At 41.9% G+C, this 19,690-nt stretch overlaps 1 protein-coding gene across 1 annotated transcript in view; it reads right to left on the bottom strand.

Moving 5' to 3' along the window:
• The window catches only part of CA10 (carbonic anhydrase 10 (inactive)), a 464,178-nt gene that overhangs the window by 275,456 nt on the left and 169,032 nt on the right, over positions 1-19,690 (bottom strand). The gene's annotated exons all lie outside the window — the stretch shown is intronic.

The following is a 19,690-nucleotide window of genomic DNA, read 5'->3' as shown; positions in this document are numbered from 1 at the left end:
GGTATCTTCCTGGCCTGTATCTTAGTCAATTTCTCTAAGTCCTACATTCATCATCTCTTAAGACCAGATTTTCTTGTTTCAGACCCATTCATCCTGCGGCCCATTTGATGAGTACAGTTAGCATTAATGCCTTAATGGAAGCTTTAACAGTCCAGCCATATCATCTTTGCAATATGTCTGAGATACACCAAATATTTAGCAATTCCTGAGTTGATGCTCTGCTTTCCCATTTGGCAGGAATGATGTGAGAATCACCTTGTCCTATATAGAAGAAAGTGGCATTCGACATACACAAGGTGTTATTCTGTAGGTCGTCAAGACCAAGATAAGGGAGTAAATTATTTTTATGGCCCCCAATCAGTGCCAGACAGGAGCCTGGCAACTTGACTTTGTCTTTGTTTAGTCCAGCACTGTGTTATTAACCTAATGTACCAGCAGTTGAAGAACGTGTTCATTTGATAGGCAGAAAAAAATGACATTGAGTGCTGAGTGTGAATATCCAAAGGGAAATCATCTACTCATTTTCAGTGTCACATTTAAATAAACTTCTATGGCAATTTCCAGTCCTACTTTCTTTTGATTAAGAAAGTTAGCAGAGCAGTGGGGAGCCAAGCTACTAATTTTATGTCAGTGAAGATCAGAGACTATATCTTCAGCCTTTTTCTGCCCCTCTCAGTATTTCCATTGAGGCTCTGGATCCCTGTCTCCTCCATATGCCCCTGAGATTATATGGGCATCATTCACTCATCCAGCCACAGAATCCATCAGCAGTATAGTGAGCTGCTACCACTGGTCCAGCCTTGAGTTAGGCTGAGTTGCCAGGAAAGCAAATAAGTGTTAGAACTATGACCACACCGGGGAGTGGGGGTGAGGTTAAGTCGAGTGTGTCATGAGACTAGATGAGAGACACCGAACCCTGCAGCAGTGGAAGTGGAGCCAGGGAGTGACTCCTAGAGAAGATGAGCCTAAGAATCAAGTCACACTCTCTCAAATGTACCTGTCTTCTAAGGGACTCAAATTCAAAACAGCCTTTAATTTACAGCAGCTATTATTCCTGCCCGTATCACAGATGAAGAAAACTGAGGCAAGAGGGGAGTTTGGCAAACACTTGCCTAAGATACTGTATAAGAAAGCCACAATTCAGGAGAAAAATTATGCTAGGTGGTCTGTCTAGTCGCATCTAAATTCAAAATTCTATGACCTTTTTATTTGTTATAGGCAACTGTTGGGCAGAAGCGGGAGGAGAACTAAAAACAAGTTCCTTGGATTCTTTGAAGAATGCTTCAACACCAAAACAATACAGGCTTCATTGTGAAATATGGCAAATACCTAATTTGGTTTAACCCATGCCAATAAGCCTCTGGTGGCTCCATTCCCTTTAAAGAGTTTGAATTGGCTTTCCAGCCACAACTGATTTTCAAAATGGCAGCAAAGGCCAGAGTTACAGAGAGGGAAAGAGAAGCAGGAGGAAAGAAATGAGAGCAGAAGGAAGAACATGTACATGTGCTTCCATGGCACTCCCATTTCCCAACATTACCTAAGCCATGTTATCACATCTTTAGAAGGTACCATGCCCTAGCAAAATTATAATATTTAAGGAAGCACTTGCATTAAAAATGTGTTTTTAAAAATATAAACTTCTGTCTTCTCTAAGCTGCTCTTTTTTTTTCTTTTTTTTTTTTTTGTGAGGAAGATCAGCCCTGAGCTAACATCCGTGCTGATCTTCCTCCACTTTATTTGGGACACCGCCACAGCATGGCCTGACAAGCAGTGCGTCGGTGTGCACCAGGGATCCAAACCTGGGCCGCCAGCAGCGGAGCATGTGCACTTAACTGCTACGCCACGGGGCCGGCCCCTCTAAGCTGCTCTTTTTAAATCACTGACTAAATCCTTAATTCCTCCATCATTTCAAGTTTATTATGAAAATAAAGCCTCTGAAAGGGCATGCTCCTACCCCTCTTTGTTAGTGATGCACATAAACATGGCAGATGTGAGGATGCCAGGGATATAGTCAGGGCACTGCCACAGATTAGCTATGTGACTTTAGATAAGTTATTTGTCTCTTGGGCCTTGGTTGGTCTCTACAGCCCTTGTGGAAGGCTGAACAATGGCCCCTCTCCAAAGATGTCCACATCCTAAACTCCGAACCCAGAATATGTCACCTTACATGGTAAAAGGTACTTTGCAGAAATGATGAAGTTAAAGATCTTGAGGTGAGTAGATTATCCTGGATTATCTGGGTGGGCCCAATGTAATCACAACAGTCTTTTTTAAGAGAGAGGTGTAGGAGGGTGAGAGACAGAGAGAAAAGATTTAAGGATGGAAAGAGGCCAGAGAGGACAGAAGATACTGGCTTTGAAGATGGAGGAAGCGGATACAAGCCAAGGAATGCAGGTGGCCTCTAGGAGCTGGAACAAAGTAACAGATTCTCCCCCTAGAGCCTCCAGAAGGAACACTGGCCTGCTGACACTAATTTTATTAACCCTACGAGATTCATTTTGGATCTCACCTCCAGAACTGTAAGATGATAAATTTGTGTTGTTTTAAGCCACTAAGTTGTGATTATTCGTTATAGCCACAACAGGAAACTAATACAGCCCCCTTTTATCTCTAAAATTCTGTGAGACAATAACCTCCTTGACAATCAGACCATCTATGATGTCTGGGGGGCCTTCCCTGAAAGGCAGCTGCATGATAAACGTAGTTACAGCTGGCGCATATTGCATTTCATCTACTCCCATGAAAATCATTAAGAAAAATCATTCCAACCCTATAAATGGATTGTAAGAATGCTATTATATGGCAGTATGGGTAGGCAGATGCTGCTGTGCCTTACTAATAAATTTCACAGACTCAAAAAGTACCCCCACAAAAACACAAACAGCAAAAACTTTATGCGAACATCTGCCTTTGCTTTTATTGGGCATGGCATACTTTATGACAAATGGTTTCGGGGTTTTATATCCCCACTTCACTATCAAGGCCTATGTGTCTGGTTCTAACCACCTGCTCAGCCAGTTGAGGAAAAACTGAGAAACACTCATCCCTGCTCAGCTGTGTCTCTCATCAGCTCCACTCCTGAAGGGGTATCTAGGTTTATTCAACACTGAATTGCTGATTTTAAATCAGCCATAAATTGATAGTCTTTCAGAAATGGAAGCCACGCTAGAGATCATCTGATCAAAATGCATACATGAAATTAAGGCCTTAAGGCAGAGGATAAAGTCCTTAACCCAAGGCCACACAGCCAGATAGAGGCAGGGAAGGACAGAGTAAGGACCAGTACCCGGGTCTCAAGATCCCTGGTGCTGCTATACCTCCACAGCTCTAAATCCCTCCCCCCCAGCAGGCTCCACACATGAGCAGATTATTGTAGCCAGGAAGTTTCAGAGTCAATTGTTGCCGTGGCCATTGTAAGACTTTTGCTTCCATTTCTCTTTTGGTAAGTCAAGAGTAACACTAGTGCCTATTTTCCAGTTAAATTTCAAGTCAAAGGTTCAAATCAAACTTCTCTAAATGTCAACCATCCCAACCAAAGTTAGGATTTTTAGAAAGCCATACAACTATGGCTGGCTAGAAAAAAGGCTGCAATTCAGGCATGAGAGGATATGTTTGGGTCTCATCGCTGGGCCCTGAGGAGATCTAATGGGAATGACTGCACATGAAGAGCTGCTCCAGGGGTCGCGTCCATGGGCCAGCTGGACCGGGCAAGGCTCTAGTCCAGAGGAAAAAAGTCAACGCTCTTAGAATCAGTGTTAAGTGTTGGGACAATAATCAAGGCATCAAAGTTGGCCAGGGACCTCAGGTGCCAAATGGACCAGGAATAGGCCTGCAAATGTGATGTCATCTAAGTTCTAGGGAACTGCTTCAGGAGGAAGGCTGTGAAAACAGGAGGCCAAGGAGTGACCACACTTACTGGGGAATGGGAGTGAGCCAGCAGACTTTACCTGCAGAGCAAGGCTGGACACAAGAACTAAGGCTTCCAGATTTCGAGTAAGAAACTCTCTCTCTGGATTTGTACAGAACTCTCATTTATTTCCAAGATTCTGATACTTTAACTATCCTCCATATTATGGATTCTTCAAGTTTATAAACTCTCCCATGTCACTCCTGGGAGAAGAAGTGGCATTGTGGAAGCTATGGCACTGTTTCTATTTCCAAATTTAAAGAATCATTGTTAAATTATTTTTCTCTTAGTTTCCATGGCTGTCCCAATAAATCAAATTTTTAAACTTTCTGCCATTTTTTAAAGCATCAATTATTATGGCTTATTAGCTAATGCCGTATCTTTTTCTAGCTTGACTGGTACAACTTATTGTTGAGAAAAAATGTAAGTAAAGTAAAACTAAGTGAGAATCACTCTAACTAATCAATGGACAACTGGTCTGAAAATGTTTGAATGGCATCATCCTTTTCACACAATCTTCTAATTTACATATAAACTAGAACACACAACAGACCTGGATATTTTTCAAACTAATTTTCACAGAGCCTAAATAATGGAAATTAACTGCTGCATCACAGCTATGTGTTATCTTGCCAAAACATTTCCCCATGGCAATGCTGTCATTGTTACCATAAACTCTAAATCCCAAACGGTCTCTTGGCTCTGGGTCCAGTGAACTATGAAAGACGCTTAGGGACTGTGATTTCAGCTGCTTAAAACATGAGCCTTGGAACACCCAAAGCAAAACCTATCAGCTGCTTGTTCAGAACCGGTGAGACAAAAGGCTCAAGTTTAGTTTATTAACACATCATGGTCACCCCTAGACAAAAACCAAAATGTTCTCACCGAAACAAGAAATAGGTCAGGAGAGCAAGAAACCAGAGGAACACAGTCTGATACGGGGAGTTAAAATCTGCCTTGATGACACTTTCATCCTAGAGAAGATGCTCCAAAGTCAGCCTGAGCTTTTAGGCATCCTTCTTATTCACTTGTCCCCGAATTGTCATTTTTCGTCTCAGCAGAATTTGCAGAGACCACGCTGTTGTGGGCAGGAGGTTCGGCACTTGGAATTAATTTACATAGCTTACGTGAATTGGCTAAATCCTATGGGAACAAGACAAACTCAATTAAAAGTGTTTATGGATATCCTATGACGTGCCAGGCATTAGGCTTGATACTGAGAATTCATGCAGCAAATATTTACTGAGGACCTACTATGTGCCAGGCACTGTCATCAGTAACGAAGGAAACAGATACGGTTCTCGCTCTCATGAATCTTGCAGTCTAGTGGGGAATATGGGAGACAGTGTTTATCTCCAAGTTTGTATATGTCTATCTATGCTATGAGAACTTTTGGTAAGCATGCTGTAGAGACAATTAAGATGGTGATGAACTATAGAATAAGCATGGATGGGGAGATAACCTAGGTAGAAGGGTCAGGGATAATTTCCCTGGAAGTGACATCTAGTAGACCCTGGAAGGACTGAGAGGAGGTGCTGCTGAAGAGTGGCAGGAGAAAAGGTGTCCAGGGCAGAGGAGAGGAGCAGGTTTTGACAGAGAAGAGCCTGATGTGTTCAAGGAACTTAGAGGAAGCCAGTTAACTTGGACCTGATGAACCAGACAAGAAGAAAAGTGAGATGAGATGAGGTTCTCCAGGTAGACCAGGGACAGAAGTTTCAGGGCTCTGCAGGCCACAGGGAGGAGTTTGCATTCTACTTTTATGTACTAGAAAGCCACTGAGCATTTTGGACAAGGTCTGATTTATGAATTAAAAGCATGTCTCTGCCTTGGCTGGAATACAGCCAAGAGTGAGCTTGATTATCCCTAGAGTAGTTTGAGTGGGAAAAGAATTGGTTCCCAAGCAACAGTTGGCTTTTTACGCGAATTTAATCCTATTGCTTTGGGTTGGTTTAAATTCTATCTCAAAGGCAGAACTAATTGAATGTTTTAAAAACCATTCTCTTCAACATATGTGCCAATAAAATAGCATTTTCCTATGATCCAACTACTATTCTACAAGTCATCATTTGAAGCAAGGAATATTTTCATGAAGAGACTCAGCTAAGGCAATCTTTTCTTGCTTTCAAGCAATAAACTAAGTCCCCAACTTTTTGGCCAAAGGAAAGCAAATGAAAGTTGGGAAAATGAATACTGGCATAAAACATATCGTCGGTGAATTCATACCTACAGATAAAGCCTTCCACTTCAATATAGCAATCTCTCCTTTAGGGTTATAAAGCATATGAATACATTTTAAATAAGAACTTGTATCTTTCCCTTGCTCTTTTCCTCACCAGTGCTGATTTACTGCCCCTTTTCCTATTCTCAACTGAAATAAATCACCACTTTGAGCCGTTATTAATGAGCGTGTTTAAAATACCCACTGCTGCAGGCTTTTGGCCCCTTTCTGGTTTCAGATTTATTTCATAGGGGGAATTGGCTTTGAATAACTCCTTTGTCGCTGAGTTCTTCTTCCATTGCTGGGACTCTGATTCATATTACATGAAGCGCCTCTAACTAGGGCTTCCCATTCTCTCACTTGGGGACCTCTCAGGGGTTGTAAATATCCAATTTAACACATAATAATTAAATTGTGCATTCATCTAAAAAATTAATGGAACTTCTCCAATGAACCAGATAAAAAAATGCCTCCACTCTTAAGGACACCCTGTATGGTGGGGAGATAAGCAAAATAACAAATAGTTACAATAAAACATGATAAATGTTATAATTAAGGTGTGTGCATATTAAAGCTTAAATGCAGAAAGGGGAGTAAACTGACCCGGACCCTTTTTTCAAGTGCCAGGGTAAGTCTTTCCAATAGAGGAGATATTCGAGCTCAGCCTGAAAGCAACAGTAGAGGCTACAAGCCATAAAAATTTTATAACTAGTTCAAAGACTAAAGTTTTTCCTTACATGGAAAGACATGCCATTCCTAGCAATCAAAACAAATTGTCACTGGAATTTGAATAACGATTATGCAGGGAGAATTTAAGCCACAGGATCTTCTGACTTCTTGTATAGGAGAAAGAGCATGAGCTGCTGTATCCTCACCGTTGAACCTTGAGCAGGTGGTAAACATGGGGATGATAGTTACTTCACAGAGTTGTAGGGGAGATTAAGTGAGAACAGGTTTATAAAAGTTCTAGCAGAATGTTGTTTCTATAATAAATATCCAATGAATGTTGGAGAAGGGATCAAGAGCTGGGATCCTGGGGAATGGTGTAGCCACCAACACTGCGATTCTACCACTGTAGCATTCCAGAGATGATAAGGGCGAAGGATCCAGGCAGGAGGGGGAGGAGAGGCAGCTTTCAGACGCCCACACAACCCAACCCAGATTCAGAGCAGGGAGCAGTCTAGGTCATGGGATTGGCCACTTAATTTCATACTTCTAAGGAGCCACGTGCAATTATTTCTTGGATCCATAACTTTCAAGGTCTGGATGAACGGAGGGAGTGAGCAGTGATATGGGTCATTCATGATGGCTTTAACTCTAAAGAAAATCATTTTAATTTAGCTTTTGGAAGTTGTTGGATACTCATTTGTACAGCAGCTTCATTCTCCTGTTTGTGCTTGGTTCCAGTGTGGTGACTGGCTTGCATCCCTGAAGACACATCAATTGAGGGTGAAGAAAAAGGAAAGAAGGGAGAGTTTTCATTTGCTGATCATCCACTATAATTAGCTCTGTGCTGGAAACTTGATGTATCTTACCTTGCTTACTCCTCCCCACAATTCTCTGAGATAATATTAGCATTATTTTATAGATTAGAAAAATAAGACTTGTTATGTGACTTTCCAAGGTCACTTGGCCAGTAAACAAAGGAACTAGAATTTGAGGTCAGTTCCTTTCTTTAAGTCAAGCAACCAGACAGACAAACAAAGTAATGCACGTGTGGAAACATGTGAAGCAATTCACAAGTGTATAAAGCAAGAGGTAGTCATCTCATGCTCTTTCCTTCCAATGACAGCCCTGAGGCAATCGGCGTGAACAGTTACCAGGCGTCATCCAACATCTTTCACTATGCTCATATGAACACACCCAAATACATATACAAATATTTAGAGAAGTTCTATTCAGAAAAATACTTTTTGTTGGGGCCGTCCCAGTGGCGTAGTGGTTAAGTGTGCACATCCTGCATTGGTGGCCTGAGGTTTGCAGGTTCGGATCCCAGGCACGGACCTACACACCACTCATCAAGCCATGCTGCAGTGGCGTCCCACATACAAAATAGAGGAAGATTGGCAACAGATGTTAGCTCAGGGCCAATCTTCCTCACAAAAAAAAAAAAAAACCAAAACCTTTTTGTTTCAAGTAACCATATGCCATGAATGCCCTCATGTCAGTCCTTCATAGAGCTACACATTCATGTGTAAGGCTACAGAGCTTCCATCGTGTGAATGCACCTTATATTTCTCAACCATCCCTAAATGAAAAACATTAAGGTTATTTTCATCCGATTTTACCATGAAAATCAATGCTGCAATAAATAGCCTCAAACATAGACTTTTTCATATTAGTGCTTTTATTTCAGTAGGAAAGATTCCTAAAGGTAGTATTGTTCAGTCAAGGTTTGTACACGCTTTATTTTAACAGATGCTGCCAGGTTACTCTAAAAGACACTGGCAGTATCTATGAATATTTATGCTCCTATCAGCCATGTGTGATATGTCCATTTCCCCATAATCTCCATAGCACTGGATGTTATTTATTTATTTGTTTGTTTATTTATTTATGGCAATCTAACAGGAAAAATGGGATTTCGTTGATTCAATTTGCATTTCCTCACTACTGCCAAGTTTGAGTATCTTCTCATATGCTCATTAGCTATTTGCAGTTCTCTTCTGCTCATGTTCTTCATATTCTTCTGATCGTATTTTTCTCTAGGTTATTTGTGTTTTCAGTATAAATTTTGGCTGTCATTTGAATTGTAGAAATATTAACCGTTTGTCATGTGCTATAAACATTTTCTCCTAGCCTATTATTTAGCTTTTAACCTCATTTTTGGTATTTTTCTATATGGGGATTTTTAAATTTTATATGGTTGGACTTATCGATCTTTTTCCTTATGAGATTTCTGGATTTCCTCTATTATATAAGCTTGAATCTTAAACTACAGACTATATAAATATTTTGCTAAATGTTCAAAAATATTTTTATTGTTATACTTTTTACAATTTGATTTTTTAAATCCATCAAAGATTAATTTGTATATGCTATGACACAGGGGTCTAAGATTTTTCCTAGATAGAAAATGAATATTCCAGCATTGTTTATTAAATAAACCATCTTTCCCCACCAAACTGAATGTGACTTTTTTTTTTGGTGTGGAAGATCAGCCCTGAGTTAACATCTGTTGCGAATCTTCCTCTTTTTGCTTGAGGAAGATTATCCCTGAGCTAACAACTGTGCCAGTCTTCCCCTATTTTGTATGTGGGTCACCTCCACAGCATGGCTTGATGAGCAGTGTAGGTCTGCGCCTGGGATCCGAACCTGTGAACCCAGGCCACCGAAGCAGAGCGTGCGAAACTTGACCACTACACCACTGGGCCGGCCCTGAATATTACTTTGATCACATATTAAGTTTCCACATATATTAGACTTGCTTCCAGTCTTTCTAGTTTGTTCCATGTCTTTGTATATTCTTGTGTCAGTGCCATATTGTTTTGAGTATAGTAACATTTACGGTAACTTTTAAGATCAGGCTTCCTGATCACAAAGACTGCTCTGTTTCTCTACTGTCTCTATGGGACCATGAATGCCTGAGCTCCAGGGAAATCTGCTAGGATTAGTGACTCTAGGAACTTAACACAGACATAGTATTCTTGGGAACACCAGATCATTAGAGGTTATCTGGCCTATCTTCATATCTTCAGGTAGTTATGTACTTGAATCATACTTGATAGAGAGGACAGTGCTTGCCTCTCTCCTCAAAAAGCACTAAAAGTGTACACACTCAGAGAAGCTCCAAAGTTGAGTCCTTGGAAGACAGAACAGTGTGATGGAAATAGCATGGTATTTAGGGCCAGTAGAACCAGGTCCAGGTTCTCCTAATAACAGTCACATTTACTGAGTCCTTACCCTGTATTGACCACCATCCTAGGTATTTTCCATTCATTAGATCATTTAATCATCTAGGAGGTAGATCTTGTTATTATCCTGATTCTTATAGGATGTTATAGGAATCTGAGGCAGAGAGATGTTAAATAACGTGCCTAAGGTTTAAACAAACAAACAAAAAACAGCTAGCAAGTGGTGAAGTCAGGATTCAAGACTCAGGCTATCTGGCCCAGACCTTTGATCTCAACTCCTGTATTTTTCTTCCTTCCTGTCTTGGTGCACTGACTTGACCCAAACATATTTTCTCTTGAGCTTCAGTCTCCTCATTTGTAAAATCAGGATCATAAGAAGATACGCTTCACTGGATACTTGTTCCATCTAACTGACAGTGAAAATTAAAACGACAAAAATAGCAACAACCATCACAGCCAGTTCCATTTACCGACCGAGTGATGGATTATGCCACTGGCGGTAGACTGGAAAGAGGCTAGCTTTACGTTAAATTGTTCATAACTGTAGTCCTCAAAGATGGGGATTATTTGTCCCATTTTATAGATAAGGAATTGAAGCTCAGAGAGTTTAATAACTTACCGAGGACATTTAGCTAGTACATAGCTGAGCTGGTGATCTGAACCCAGGTCTAACTCCCATCTTTACTCCGCTCTCATCCCTTCCTCACAGCCACACAGAACTGAGTGGAACTAAGCTGCCAACATTACGTTCTCCTCAATATTTCGTTTTCTCAGAATTCACTTGCCAGTGAATCAGGATGACTTGTTCTTGAGAACCCACAGGAAGGCATAAAACAGTCTGGTTTATGTAGGCATTAAGCCCTGTGTGTCTGTCTTAGGTTTAAGATTTCGCCTAACAACGGTGTTAAGCACTGTCCGATTGCATTTGGGAGGAAATATTTCTTGCCCCGTGTAATTACTGCTGCTTTAGATAATATCTGAAATTAGTTTATTGAAGCTGGTAATTGAAACCACAAAGAGAAGAATATCTCAGTGCATGTCAATAAACCAGCCCATTAATTACTTCCACCTACTCAACTTTGAAGAAAATGACCAGGCTGATGCCTCTGGATCACAACACGACCCACTCAAAGTTTAGGTAAAAGCTGCATCCTCTTGGCTTCAAGAAGCACATATCAGTAATGCTGAAACTAGCTGGAACATGAGAATCAAATGCCAGGTAACAAGCATATAGCCACTGAAAGGAGGTGCTCTTCTTCAGCCTTCGGAAATTCTGAAAATTCACCAACACAGTATCAGGCAATGATTTCCTATAAATTTAAACATCTGGTGAACCGCTTTTAAAATCTTGAAAAACATCTGGATATCTTAGAATACACCGTCCTTTATCTATTTGAGTATGTAAACATCTCCCTCTCCCTCTTTCCCCCTAACTCTCACTCTCTCTATGTGTGCACAAAATTATCCCCTTATACAAATGATGAAAGCACCGCCACACAGATGTGTGTGGAGATCAGCTGAGCCTCACCCCACAGCCATCCCAGCGGTGGGTATCTCAGCCTTTTGCAACTTCTCCGCGTGTTCACATTTCTGTAATCCTACAGAAACCTCCAGCTGTTCCAGTCTGTCTTGAGTTTGACATGTATTTAGGGCATTTTTTAAATCATTTGCAAAAATAACAGAGCTTAGTTACCTTTCTGATACATCAGAAGAAATAACCTTCATGCCATCACTGAGTCCTGGAGCCCAAACCCAACAGAATCAGTCACTAAACAGGGAAGAAAAACCCACAGATAATCTGTTGGTCTTTTCCCGATTTTGCGCCAGGATGGATTGTCCAATAAGTCTGCAGTGTATTTTCTATTGAGATGCTAGATTTAGCTTCTATGATATAGTGACTTCACCAACACATTTAACTTCTATTAACTTTCCTATCTGACTTTTGCATCAACACACTTCCTATCAGCAGGCAAGGAAACACATAGGCATCTCACTGACTGTATATCACTATCATCCCCCAAATCTCATCCATGATCAAAGCTGGGTGAGTTCTTTGCTTTGAGATGCTCCTTGTCCAGCCTAGGTACCACTAGCCTAATCCAGGTTCCCACTGCTACGCACCTTAGTTTTTGCAACAATTCCTTAGATAAATTCCCCAGCTCCAGGGTTCCACGTCACAAATGACATGAGAGCTGGTGGACAAGGAAGAATCGGGACTGGAAATTGCAGTAGATCTGTGGTCCACAACAGAATTTAGTGCACAGCAAGGATCAGGATTAGGTGACTCTAGATCTGTGTTTCCCTGTAGCCCCCGGGCTCTGATTTGATGCCACCACTATATCCCCAGTTCCCTTTCCAGTGCTTAGCACAGAGTAGGTGCTCAACAACTATTTACCAAATGGGTAGATAGATAAACGGATGGATGGATGAGAGAGAGCAGGACCATGCCGTCTGCTTTGCATACCATTTTCTCGCCAGTGCTGGTCATTTTGTAGTCCTTCAGTACAACTGTGGATGAACGGATGTACATCATTCTGTTTCATTTCCATACCCTCAAGAATACAGTGTGCTCCTTCCCACTTCTGTGCTTCTTTTCCTCCTAGCTTCACTGAGGTATGATTGACAAATAAAAATTGTATATATTTAGGTTGTATGAGATGATTTTTTTAAGGTGCACAATGTGATGATTTAATATACATATATATTGTAAAATGATTACCAGAACCAATTTAATTAACACATCCACATAGTTACCTTTATTTTTGTGGAGAGAACACTTAAGATCTACTTTCTCAGCAAATTTCAAGTATATGATACAGTATTATTAACTATAATCACCATGTTGTACATTAGATCCCCAGGATTTATTTATCTTGTAACTGAAAGTGTATACCCTTTGACTTATATGCCTCCACTCTCCAGCCCCTGGCAACCACTGTTCTCTCTAGTTCTACGAGTTCGAATTTTTAGATTCTACATTTTTATTCTTCTTTTCTCTCTTGACCTTCCCCTAGTCAAATCCTACACATCCCACAATTCCTAATTTAAATCCTGATCCCTCCATTAAGTCATGCTCTACTATTCAAGTCATCACTCTGGATTTCTAGAGGAGCTGCTTAGATGGCAGACCATTTCGTACTAAACTACACAGAGCAATATTGTTCATTGTTTTGCAAATGCATTAGTATCATTTCTTAAGTAGAAGCAAGCACCTCAAGATGAGGAACTTGAACACAGTACAGCACCTGATAAAAGATGATTCATGAAGTGAATGACCAAGATCAAATCTCTCCAAGGGGCTTTTAAAGAAAAACTGTACTTGAGAAGACACAGCAGTGAAATGGATTTAGTGATGTTTTGACACTCCTCACCATCCAGTGCTCAAACATACACCCAGTCCCATGAAGCTCCCTGCAATTCCACTAACATGCCTTGCCTGCAGTGGTTCCGCTGCCTAGAATGCCCTTCTCCATTGCCCATGCAGAGAGCACCATCTCATCTTTAATACTCACATCTTGTGATTTTGTACATGCCTGTCTCCCCAACTACAACGGACATTTCTTGAAAATAGATTTCTGTCTCTAAATCACCATTGTTAAGCACAGTGCCTAGTATATAGTAAATTTCATAGGCAATGTTGTTTAAATAGAAAAAAGGATAAAAAATACTCAAGACCCGATATACACTAGTAGAAGAAGAGGCAAAGCGTGGGGAGTAGGGAGGACTGTCATTTTACTGAGCATCTACTTTGTGACAGGGACAGTATTAGGCATTTACTCAGGATGTCTATTTAATGTCTGATCACTCTCCCCAGATGAAGTGGGAGATAAAACTGATCTCAAGGATATGGTTTTTTTAATCTAGGTTGTGAAGTATGAATGCCAGACACAGTGGGGATTTGACAGCATTCTTATTAAGGCAAAAATCCAAAGTTGGGTTACTAAACGGAATAAAGAAAAAAGAATGATTCAAGACGCAAAATCAAAGGAAGAAATTTGATGAGTGAGGAGATTTGCAGTGGGCAGGAGGAAGAGGAATAAAGGAATTTCATGAGTTGGACAATAAGGAGACAGAGAAACATTTTACTCATTTCTATGTCCATGAGCATGGTATGCTCTGAGCTTTCAAGAGTATAGCCCTGGGGCAGATATTTGATCCATCTTTGTACTAATCATGAAACGTAGATTGAAAGCTGCATGAAATGATCAGATTGGAAGAAGAAGTAAAATGGTGCCACCACAGGAGACCCTGACATTGGTCAACGTGGTGTTAGAACATAAAAGAGTGCCTACCTGTGCTGGCACTTATGTTTCCATTTTTAAAGGCATTTCTCATTTCCACACACCATTATACAAAGATTCAACGATAAACGAATGGAAAAGTGCTTTGTAAACTGTTACATGTTCTTAACTTCTTAATTATTCATGTTTACATTGCAATATGATTACAAATGACCAGCACTCTCTTGGTTAGTCGGGTCTCTGCATTTCAGTACAATTTTGCTCTCCTGGCCAGACAACTCAAGTTCATGTACTAAAAACAAGGAATAGACCTTTGTTGTAATGCTTGCTCAAACAGACAGCATGGATGTTGGCCTTTTCCTTTATTGTTGTTTCTTAAAGAAAAAGTGAGGTGCTGAACAAACCATACTCCAACTTGCAGCCTCCCCAGGAGATCCATGGCAATGCAGCAAAGGAAATGCGTGCCGATCTACGTGGAGCTTTTTTTTTAGAGACTGATCCAGCTTAGAAAACTCTCTCAAATCAATGGCTCAAGACATTAAAGTTCGACATCTTCTTTTTGAAATAGTGAGAATCTGAAGTTTCCTTATTATACTTGGCGGCTCCCTGGTCTTCGCTGAGAAGAACTGGAAGTGCCCCGAGGAAACACCAGTTTGTGGTGACAAGAGATTAAAAGAGCATTTGAGCTTTAAAGGCCCAGATGCCTGGGAGACTGCTCGGGAATTTAATCAGCAGTGAACACACCCTTAAAAGTTTCCTCTGTAAGTGGCTTGAGCCTCAGCTCGCACTTCGTCATAAGGCTGCCCTCTCCTGCCTTTCTGCCTGTGTCTATGCGTTGGGAAATCAGACAAATCAGCAAAGCCCTCACTTTTGCAACACTTTAAGATTTATAAAGTATGTTCTCAAAACGCGTAGTTCCGCTCCTCCCTGATGCAGCGGCACAGATTTCATCAACAGTTTGGCAGTTCAACAAAAAACCCTGGCACATAGTCTGGGTCACCAAACTTGAGAACCTTTACCCTCTTCTCTCAGAAGGAGACAACTCTTTTAAATTTCTCTTTGATCTTCTGGAAAGCAGAAGCAAAACCTAAAGCCAGAAGCAATCAGAGGTGATGGATTACTGATCGCTATAAACATACACCATGGAGCCTTGGGGTAGTGATGAAGCAGTCATTTCGGGGCAGAGCAAGAAGCTATGAGCATAGGAGGCACTCAGTTAATGTTGGTTCAGTGAGGAAATAGGGAGGCCACTAATGTTTGAAAAGAAAAGGAAACAGGGAAGAGAGTTAAAGGGTTAAAGCTCTTTGTAGGATGCTATCAATGGAGAGTTGGCCTAATGCTGTGTTGAATAATTAACGTTTATGAAGTGCTAACTCCAATCTAGGCCCTGTTCTAAGGGTTTATATATGAATTAACTCATTTAATCCTCACAACAGTCCTATCATGTGAATACAACTGTTATCCCCATTTAACAGGTGAGGAAAGTGAGGCAGAGGGAGATTAAGTTTCACAAGATGGTAAGTTGTTGGGCCTGGATTCAAAGCCAGGCAGTCTGGCTCCAGAACTTGCACCCCTTAAACACCATGTGATCTTACTCACCTTGATTCTTGATCTTTAAGGATACACAACAAGCAAACAGGGAGCTTGTCAAAAGAGCTGATTCGGAAACTCATGCCAGAGATTCTGATTAAATACATATGTGGGATCCAGAGGTTGCATTATCAACCAGCAGCCCTGGTGCTTCCAATGCAGGTTGCTCATAAACCATAATGATGGGAAAAACCAGCTGATAAAACTAACATATATTGGGAGAGAATAGGTCTCCCAGATTCACAAGGTCAGCAACGTGACCTGAACAATGACAGATCTAAGGAGAAAATATCAACTAAAGGGTGGATAGGAAAGAATAAAACAGAGAAACAAACACCCACATTTTGCTTCCTGCCCTGCCATAAGAGATAGGCAAAGAAAGGTGTTTCTTGGAGGGGGTAGAAATATTTCACCAGGACTCACAGAACCCTCAGGTTTAACTGCCTTCTTTTGTTCTATTTCCTTGTCCACCAAGAATTCTCTGATAAATGTTCCCGAAATGTTCTAATCTAAAGAAAGGAGTTGTTTTAGATGGTAGACAGGAATAGTTCTGCTACTGAGAAGTGGGATTTCCCAATGCCCCTATTATAAACTGTCATAACGGCTTATTCATCGTCCTATGCTATTTTAATGAGCACCAGTTAATCAGCCCCAAGGGCCTGATCATCTGTGGATGATCCTGTTTCTGGGTTTGAGAATCTGCGCATGACACTGGGCCATGAGATTTAGACCAGCATGTGGCCTCCGACAGGCACTGCCAGCAAAGACCACACTTCCCAGTGGCTTGTCTCTGTAGTAGCCCCCCCACCTCACCAGAAGAGAGCCACACTCTTCATTGCTTTAGAAACCATAAACTGCATGTAAAAACCAAAAATGCTTTGTGCATAAAGCTGTTCGCCGGAACATAATTTATAATAAGTAAGCACTGAAAACAATCTAAATGTGCAACAACAATGGGGGGATGGTATAGTAAAATTAGGTACATCCGCATAAAGAATATTTGTGCAGTCATTAACAAAAATTTTAACTATACAGAAAATTTTTACATAGAATATTGTTTCAAACATATAAAAAAATGTGCAATGGAGGGGGAAAAATAACAAAATGTAGAGAGAAGTTATCCCTGGATAGTGGAATTATAGGTGAATAGTAACGTATATGCAAGTGTGTTCATATGTTCCAAGCTTTCCGCGATGAGAGTAGTACTTTCACAATTAAAAAATTTTTTCTTGGAGAGGGAGTCAAGATGGCGGCGTAGGCAGACTCTGAACTCACCTCCTCCCGTGGACACAGCCAATTTACAACTACTCGTGGAAAAATTACCCCTGAGACAGAGCTGAAAACTGGATAAGAGGAACTCCTGCAACAACGGACAATCCTAACTGGGGTGGAAGAGGCAGAGACTCCCTTCCGGAGAGGAAAAACGCCGCCTTCACAAGCCGCCAGCTTCACGGCCGCCGGGAGCAGCTCACAGGTACGCAGCCTCCCTGGAGGCGCGGGGCCCTGAGCCGGGAGCGCCCCCGCTGTGGGCATTGTGTGGACCCAGCACAATCGAGACCAGTGGCATAATATCTGACTTTGCTGCTACTAAAGCATTGGGTAGCATCCCCAGAAAACCCGGCTCACAAAGAAACTAAAACTGGCTCTTAAAGGGCCCGCGCACAAACTCACCCGTTCCAGAAAGCATCCTAAAATCACCAGAAAGAAAGGTGCACACTGCTTTGGTGACAAGAGACTCACCTAATAGGCCCTGAGTGCATCTCGGTGAGGGGTGAGACCTCTCCAGGGACTGGGACATTGGCGGCGGCCATTGTTGTGGCCTGGTGTGAGCCTGCTGACACAGACGCCATTGGAGTTTTCCCTGAGACCTGCTAGCCCAGGGTCTGCTCCACCCGCTAGAGCACCGATTTAATCCAGCTCAGCCAGGGCAGGCAGCCCACCCTAGAGACTGGCCCCACCTAACAACAAACCCTCAGGCAACGTGTGGGCCTGCATAGATTGGTGACTGGATTTTCTGCAGCCTGGCAACTGAGCTGACTTGAGCGGGGCAGGGTGTGCACAAGGAGCGGGTGGAGAGTGTGGGGTGGTGGCGGAGTGTGTGGGGCTCCCGCCGTGGAGAGACTGGGTCCGCTTGGGGAGGTCGGGGCGCTCACACGGGGCAGGACTGTGTTGACTGTGTGTGTGGACCTGTGGGCGGCAGGGCTTGTCAGCTGCAGAAGACTTGTGCTTCTCAAAGACCCACATAGGAGGTTTGCCCCACCTTCCAAAGCCTGAAACAATTGGGTGCTCCTGTGCCTAAGGCCAGCCCCACCCAGCTGCAATCCTCAGAGAGCTGACAAGAGACCTAATAGGCTAGAGGTTTACAGCAATTCTAAGGCCCTGAGCCTAACAACCTGCCACACTGGGGGCCTACTCACTTAAAAGAAATACTGCAACACAGATGTGGTATTAGAACTTGCAGCCAACTGTGCTGGGGCTCCTCACACCTGATAAAGAGACTGAAGGGCCCACAACAACTACAAGCAGCTGAGCATTACAACAGCTGGCCAGGAGCATAACTCAGCCTCCCTGGGCGCCTATAGGGAGAGCTAACAGGCCACAATAGAAGCACACACGTAGCCCACATAGGGGCCACCCTGGAACATTGAGAACTGAGGGAAGCACACTGGAAGCCTCCTAAGCCATCACTTACATAAGGTCACCTATCCAAGAGCAGGAGACGTGGCTGACCTACCTAATACATAGACACAAGCACAGGGAAAGAGGCAAAATGAGGAGGCAAAAGAATACATTCCAAGTAAGGGAACAGGACAAAACCCCAGAAAAGGAACTAAGTGAAACAGAAATGAGCAACCTACCTGACAGAGAGTTCAAACTAAGAGTGTTAAGGATGCTAACTGATCTGGGGAGAAGAATAGATGAACTCAGTGAGAATGTCAACAAAGAAATGGAAGATATAAAAAAGAACCAATCAGAAATGAAGAATACAATACTGGAAATGAAAAATTCATTAGAGGGACACAAAAGCAGAGTAGAGGATACAGAAGAACGGATCTGTGAGCTGGAAGAAAGACTAGAAGAAATTACCCAAGGTGAACAGGTAAAAGAGAAAAGAATTAAAAGAGTGAGGACAGTCTAAGGGACCTCTGGGACAACATCAAGCGCACTAACATCCGTGTTATAGGTGTCCCGGAAGGAGAAGAGCGAGACAAGGGGGCAGAGAATCTATTTCAAGAAATAATAGATGAAAACTTCCCTAACCTAAGGAAGGAAACAGACATCCAGGTACAGGAGGCACAGAGAGCCCCAAACAAGATAAACCCAAAGAGGCCCACACCAAGACACATCATAATCAAAATGTCCAGAATTAAAGATAAAGAGAGAATCCTAAAAGCCGCAAGAGAATGTCAAGTTACATACAAAGGAAACCCCATAAGGCTATCAGCTGACTTCTCAGCAGAAACCTTACAGGCTAGAAGAGAATGGCACGATATATTTAAAGTGCTAAAAGGAAAAAACTTACAGCCAAGAATACTCTACCCAGCAAGGTTATTGTTCAAAATGGAAGGAGAGATCAAAAATTTCCCAGACAAGCAAAAATTAAAGGAGTTTGTCACCAAGAAACCAGTGTTACAAGAAATGTTAAGGGGACTGATTTAAGGGGAAAAGAGAAGACCACAAATAGGAAAAATTATCTATTTCCACGATTAGAACGTAATGGATACAAATGCACAAAAAAGAAGTTGGATATGATATCAAAAACAAAAGGAGGGAGGAGGGTAGTTAAAGAGTACAGCTTTCAGACAGAGGTCAAACTAAAGTGACCATCAATTCTGTATAGAAGAAGTAAGGAACAGAGAAGGACTACTAAAACACTGAG

This window comes from Ceratotherium simum, chromosome 16 (genome assembly GCF_057802395.1).
Source record: "Ceratotherium simum simum isolate JZ-2026a chromosome 16, ASM5780239v1, whole genome shotgun sequence".
Lineage (NCBI taxonomy): Eukaryota > Metazoa > Chordata > Mammalia > Perissodactyla > Rhinocerotidae > Ceratotherium > Ceratotherium simum.
The sequence above is the reverse complement of the archived record's forward strand: the minus strand, read 5'-3'. Positions and strand labels throughout refer to the sequence as shown.